This window comes from Staurois parvus, unplaced genomic scaffold (genome assembly GCF_062004578.1).
Source record: "Staurois parvus isolate SC_StPar_1 unplaced genomic scaffold, SC_StPar_1.0 ptg000287l, whole genome shotgun sequence".
Taxonomy (NCBI): domain Eukaryota; kingdom Metazoa; phylum Chordata; class Amphibia; order Anura; family Ranidae; genus Staurois; species Staurois parvus.
In genome coordinates, this window is record NW_028318083.1 from 11,151,694 (window position 1) to 11,158,692 (window position 6,999).

Genomic DNA, 6,999 nt, shown 5'->3' on the forward strand with positions numbered 1-6,999 from the left:
GTACAATAAAGGTGCTCATAACTCAGTAGACAGATGACATTGCCATCTAGTGGACGGTGGTTAGTCATGGCATACAATTCTCACCAGTCAAGTGCTCTGTATGTTCTCGTTGCAGGTGTCTGTCTTGTTACCAAACCCCCTTTTTTCTCCTCAGCTGTCTTTTATTCGCACCTTGTGTAACAGACTGTGATAAAAATGTACTATTTAACTATACAGGCATACCTCGGTTTGCAAACTCCTCGGTTAACATAATTTTCAATTTACGAATGAAAATCCATTGAAAATAAAGCCTCGGTTTACGAATTCTTTTTGCAATACGAACGGATTAATTGGTTTTCAATGCATTTACAAATGATTTTTTTAATCATGTCCCTGTACAGTATTTATGCCTTCGAAGTGCACTTTATAAAGAGTTTTGAACAGATAAAATACTTTTTTTTTAACTTTTTTCTGACCTCCGAAACGGATTAATTGGTTTTCAATGCATGCCTATGGGAAAACGCGTTTCGGTTTATGAATTTTTCACAATATGAAAAGTCAAGCAGAGCGAATTAAATTCATAAACCGAGTGTTTTCTGCAGTGTTTTGCATTTTGCAGAAAGGCAGTACAGTCCATTTAATATGATTTCCTATGAGACATGTTCACATCTCCGCATTTTCACCCAGTGCGGTTTTTGGAAAGGTTCAGGCACTTTTTTGAAAGCAAAAAGTTGCGTCTTTGGTTCTATAGATGTCAATGGAAATGCTGCAGAAAAGCATGTATTGCGTTTTTGCTGCATTTTTTATGCATTTTTTATGCATTTTGCATTTTAAATCTGTCTAGCAACAAGAAAAAAATAAAACAAAAAATGCATCAAGAACGCAGGTGCAAAACGCAATGCAGAAACAGCTCATACGCAACATGAGTAGGTGTGAACTTAGTCTAAAGTGTTAGAATTGCTGAGTTTTGTCCAAACTGCTTCTCTGTGTATAGGAGCCAACAGGAGGTGAAAGAAGCTTCAAACGGGCTGATGCAGTTAAGGCTTGGTTCACACCTATGCAGTTTGCATTTAATCCATTTCTGCAGTTCTTTTTGTTGTCCGTTTTGCAGTTTTGTGGGGGGTTTAATTTTTTTTCTTCTGTTTGCTAGACAGATTAAAATGCAAAACTCTTAAAAACGCAGCAAAAACGCACTACATGCATTTCTGCAGCGTTTCCATTGAAGTCTATAGAACAAAAAACGCAACTATTTGCATTTAAAAAAGTCCCTGACCCTTACCAAAAAACGCACCAGGTGAAAACGCGGAGATGTGAATATGTCCCATAGAAAATCATGTTAAATGGACTGTAGTGCATTTCTGCAAAAGGCTACGGAAAACGCTTAGGTGTGAACCTAGGGTAAGGCAGAGGGCTCAGCTTTCAATATGGAGTGCCTCAAATGCAACCCCTGACATCACCAAAGGGTTGCATATAGATGTAGCACTCCCCCCTGAGGAGTCACTAGAAGTTTTGGGTCCCCCTATAGTTCTGCACAGCCAGGCATCACACATCTTCACGAAAGCTTGCATGCAGAGTCAGAACTCAGTCCTTGAGCTTTGGTGTTGTTGTTTCATTTAGGGGAATTGAACTGGGATAGGGTTAGAGGTGTACAGGATGCCCAAAGGTACTGATAAACGGAGGACAACTTCCTGGAACTATTTACAAGTTTTCTCTGCAACACAGTCTCAGTTGGAGAGCTAGCCAGTGTGTCCTTAGTGTACCACCCCAGAACCTAGATGAACTTCTCTTCACTCAGCAATCTGGAGGTATCCCTGAACAGGAGATCTGGTTCCTGTCACTTTAAGAGATGAACAGTCACTGGCAGGTGGCTAATCTGGTTTTCCACCAGAGAGCTCCTTCTCCTATCTGCCCAGGGGGTGCAGGCATACTCACTTAGATCCTCTCCTGTACTGCTTGTGAGTTGATGGCTGCTACCAGGCCTATCAGCTTGGCTGCTCCTTCCCTGCCATAAAGGTGGTCTTCTCTCAGCGGGCCGATGAGCTTTGAGCTTTCCTCCTTTCCAGGTCCAGGCCTGCAGGTAGGCCCCATCCCACTGGGTTTCCTCGCCGCCTCCTTCCTTCAGCCTCACATCCTCCTTTCTGTCTTCCACCCAAACTCTTCTGCTACACTCCTGCTACTGAACAGGCTCCAACACTTTTAGGGGGGGCCCAGCCCCTAGCCAACTCTTGTTGGGGATTGGCAAGGATCCCTCAAAGTGCAATCAGCCACTTTTCAGATCCAGCCACAGCCTCAAGGGCTTTCCTCCAAAAGCCCTAGAGCAGGGGGGGAAATTCCAGGGGGGCTGGCCTGCAGAGCCTCTCAGCCCTGACCACAATTTGACCCCTCTCTGGCTATTACACACAGGCTGCTACTCAGCCTCTGTCTAACCATTGGAGTCTAGCTCCCCAAAGCTACCTAGAAGGGCGCTACATAGAATTAAGTAAATATTCATTGTCAGAGACAGCAGACACACTACGAGATATAGGCAAAGACTATGGGCCTGATACAGAAGTTGGTCAGAGGCTGCAGACATAAAACAGAAGATGGTCAGAGATTGTGCACATAATACAGGAGTGTCAGAGATTGTGGACATAATACAGGGAATTGTTAGAGATTGTGGACATAATACAGGAGATGGGCAAAGATTGTGGACATACAGGAGATGGTCATAGACTGTGGACATAATACAGGAGTTGGTCAGAGACTGTGGACATATTACAGGAGATGTTCAGAGATTGTGGAAATAGTATAGGAGATGGCCAGAAACTGCAGGCATAGAACTGGAGATGGTCAGAGACTGTGGATGTAGCACCCTCCTAGTTAGCTAGGGGGAGCTCTAGTTCCAATTGTTAGAGCCTGAGTAGCAACCTGGGTGTCATAGCTAGCAAGGTCAAATTAAAGTCAGAGATGAGAGGCTCTGCAGACTGTAATTTCCTCCTGCTCTAGGACTTTGGAGAAAGATCTAGAACAGTGGGCAGATGTGAGGAGTGGCTGGTCTGTACACTTCAAGGATCTTGGCCAATCCCCAACAGGCATGGCAAGAGGCCAGGACAGCCTTTAAGAGTAACTGAGCCTGTTTAGCAGCAGGAGAGTTGGAGGAGAGTTTGGGTGGAGTATTGAGAAGAAGTGAGGCTGGAGAGCAGGAGCCTGGGAGGGGGCCCAGATGGGAGATGGACTCACCTCCAGGCAGGGACCTTGGAGGGTGGTAATCTTGGAACTTTAGCGGTCCCATGAGAGAGGACCACCTGCCTGGCAGGGAAGGAGCAGACCAGCTAGAAGGCCTGGTAGCAGTCACTAACCCACCAGCAACATAGGTGAAGGACTAAGTGAGTAGACGTGGACTGCCTGGGTGTTCTTCTATTGTTGTGACTTAGATGACGTTCAGAGCACATTTTATGCCCAATTCATGCAAAACTCCACGTAATCCCAAGGGGTTCACATACTTTTTCTTGCAACTCTATACAGGAAATGGTCAGAGATTGTGGACATAATACAGCAGATGGCCAGAGATTGTGGACATAATACAGGAAATGGTCAGAGATTGTGGACATAATACAAGAGATGGTCAGAGATTGTGGACATAATACAGAAAATTGTCAAAGATTGTGGGCATAATACAGGAAATGGTCAAAGATTGTGGGCATAATACAGGAGGTAGAAGATGAAAGTGTAATAGCTGCCTTCAGGTGAATCTATGCATATATCAGCTGCTGACACTATGCCCAGATGCTCGGCACAACAGATATAGGTATATAGCAAAAACTAAAATAATGAAAATAAATTATAAAAAATAATCCTATTAATCACCAAGATCTTAACCCAATGCCTTTTAACAGCAATATTTGTAATGAAAATGCTTTGCATAAACTGTGATACCATGATAGTATACAAAAACATAAATCAGCAAAGTGCCCAAATCCAGGTATTCATATAAAGGCATATACACCAGAAAATACACTAGAACAGAATAAAAAAATTCCCAGAAGCTGTGATGAGAAAATAGAATGAGCTCTGCAGGCCCTCACCATCAAACACTTTTAAAGTCTCCCAGGTGTCATTGGTCACACACAAGGCTAATGCGACGCTCCATATAGGAGTGGTCACATGCACATAATGATCTTCCCCCAGGGAAAGGGCGCTCTCTCCAACCCCCCCTCATCAACAGAGACACCAGGAGTTTTGCTGTCAGTTATCACCATATACATCCACAACTTGCAGGGAACCCCTGCACCATTGGGAATTAGCTCAGCAGGACCAAGACACATATGATAAAAGAAAAACTCCACATAGCATAAAAACCACAAATAAAAAAGGAATTTCTTAAGTCTACTTACAAATGTCTAGAAGTAACACATCGGATCACATAGTACAGCAACATGGAATTCCATCATCAAAGATGGCCACCATTCCTTTGCTCATGCTCAGTAGCCTATATCTGGCTCTGTCCTACTGGTTTAGTCACAAATGACATCATCAGGGGCACGGATACATGCCCATACTGAGCTGTAAAAAAATAACTGATACCCTTTTTAGCCAGTGGGATGTGATCCCCCTAGCCAGATATGCCTTGTTAAACAGCTTACCCAGCCAAAGCCAAGGCCAAAACAGCTAATGAAAAATGTAGTTGAAATTGGAACTGATGAAATCTTCATGGTGTATGGGTTTATTCATCACAGAGGAGATTGGGGAATTGATGCTCCCTATGGTCCTCCTGATCTCCATCCTGAGCGTAGTTGCTGTGACCTTGTGCTCCCCGGAGGAACGGGAGAACCCAGGAATCACAGCAGGCTGCCCTTTTCACTACCATAAAAGTGATAGGGTGGCTCTACAACCTCATGGATCCTTTTTTTTTCATGAAATCTGGGTTTCAGCTGAAAAAAAAAACCCAAGCTCATGGCTGCAGCTGTGAGTTTGTTTTAACTAATTGAAGTCCCCGCCATTTATATACAGTTAGGTCCATATATATTTGGACACAGGCACAATTCTAGTTTTTTTCATGTATTTACCAAAACATATTCGAGCTATAGTTATATAATGGATATGGGCTGAAAGTGCACACTCTCGGATTTAATTTGAAGGTATGTACATCCAAATTGAAGGAAGGGTTTAGGAATTACAGCTCTTAAGAGTAGCCATCCCCCCTTTTTCAAGGGACCAAAAGTAATTGGACAATTGAATCAAAAGCTGTTTCATGGCCAGGTGTGTGCTATTTCTTCATCAATTAAGTAGGTAAAAGGTCTGGAGTTGATTCTAAGTGTGGTACTTGCATTTGGAATCTATTGCTGTGAACCTACATCATGCGTTCAAAGGAGCTGTCCATGCAAGTGAAACAGACCATTGTAAGGCTTAAAAAATGAAACAATTCCATCAGAGAGATAGCAGCAACATTAGGAGTGGCCAAATCAACAGTTTGGTACATTCTGAGGAAAGACAAATGCACTGGAGAGCTCAGCAACATAAAAAGGCATAGACATCCACAGAAGACAACAGTGGTGGATGATCGCAGGATCCTCTCTATGGTAAAGAAAAAGCCATTCACAACATCCAGATAAGTGAAGAACACTCTCCAGGAGGTAGGCGTATCATTGTCAAAGTCTACAATCAAGAGAAGACTTCACGAGAGAAAATACAGAGGGTTCACCACAAGGTGCAAACCATTCATAAGCCTGAAGAGTAGAAAAGCCAGATTAGACTTTGCCAAAAAACATCTCAAAAAGCCAGACCAGTTCTGGAAAAGCATTCTTTGGATGGATGAAACTAAGATTAATCTGTACCAGAATGACGGGAAGAAAAAAGTGTGGAGAAGGCTTGGAACAGCTCATGACCTAAAGCACACAACGTCATCTGTAAAACATGGTGGAGGCAGTGTGATGGCATTTGCATGAATGGCTTCCAGTGACACTGGGTCATTGGTGTTTATTGACGATGTAACAGAAGACAGAAGCAGCCGGATGAATTCTGCAGTGTTTACAGATATACTGTCAGCCCAGATTCAGCCAAATGCATCAAAGTTGATTGGACGGCGCTTTACAGTACAGATGGACAATGATCCAAAACACACTGTAAAAGCAACCCAGGAGCTTTTAAAGGAAAAGAAGTGGAATATTCTGCAAAGTCAATCACCTGATCTCGACCCAATTGAGCATGCATTTCACTTGCTGAAGGCAAAACTAAAGGAAGAAAGACCTACAAAGAACAACTGAAGACAGAAGCATCAGAAAGGAGGAAACCCAGTCTTTGGTAATGTCCATGGGTTCCAGACTTCAGGCAGTCATTGCCAGTAAAGGATTCTCAACAAAATTTGAAAAATGAACATTTTATTTATGATAATATTCATTTGTTAAACTACATTTGAGCCCCTGAAAATGGAGGGACTGTGTATAAAAATTGTTGCGGTTCCTAAAATTTGTACTTGATGTTTACGTTCAACCACTTGAATTAAAGCTGAAAGTCTGCATTTCAAATTCATTTGGATTGTTTCCTTTTAATTTATTCTGGTGGCATACAGAGCCAAAGGTATGAAAATTGTGCCTGTGTCCAAATATATATGGACCTAACTGTATGGCATGTGGAAGTCAAGTGGTTAAAAACCCCAGTATATACCCTTATTAGAGGCTTGCCAGTATACTGTAAATACACTGCTTTTGCTCCCTAGGCTTGCTCAGCATTCCAAGACTTCAGATGTAAGCTGTAGCTCAAGAACACCCAGAGCACAGTGTTTTCCACTACTATAGGTCAAGTAAAGTGTGCCTAAAGCTTGATCAACAGAAACACCTCAACAAAAAATTGTACGTCACGTAATTTTGTGAACAGTTTTTAAAATAATTTTGACGTTGATCTATCATAAGTAACAAAATCTTGCAGGAATTATTCCACCCCGCACACCCACCACATGTCCCTTCCAATTTTTTTTGACAGTTTAACTATTCTGTCAATATTGCAGTAACCACATTAAATTCCAAAGGTTGTTCAGCTGTGTAA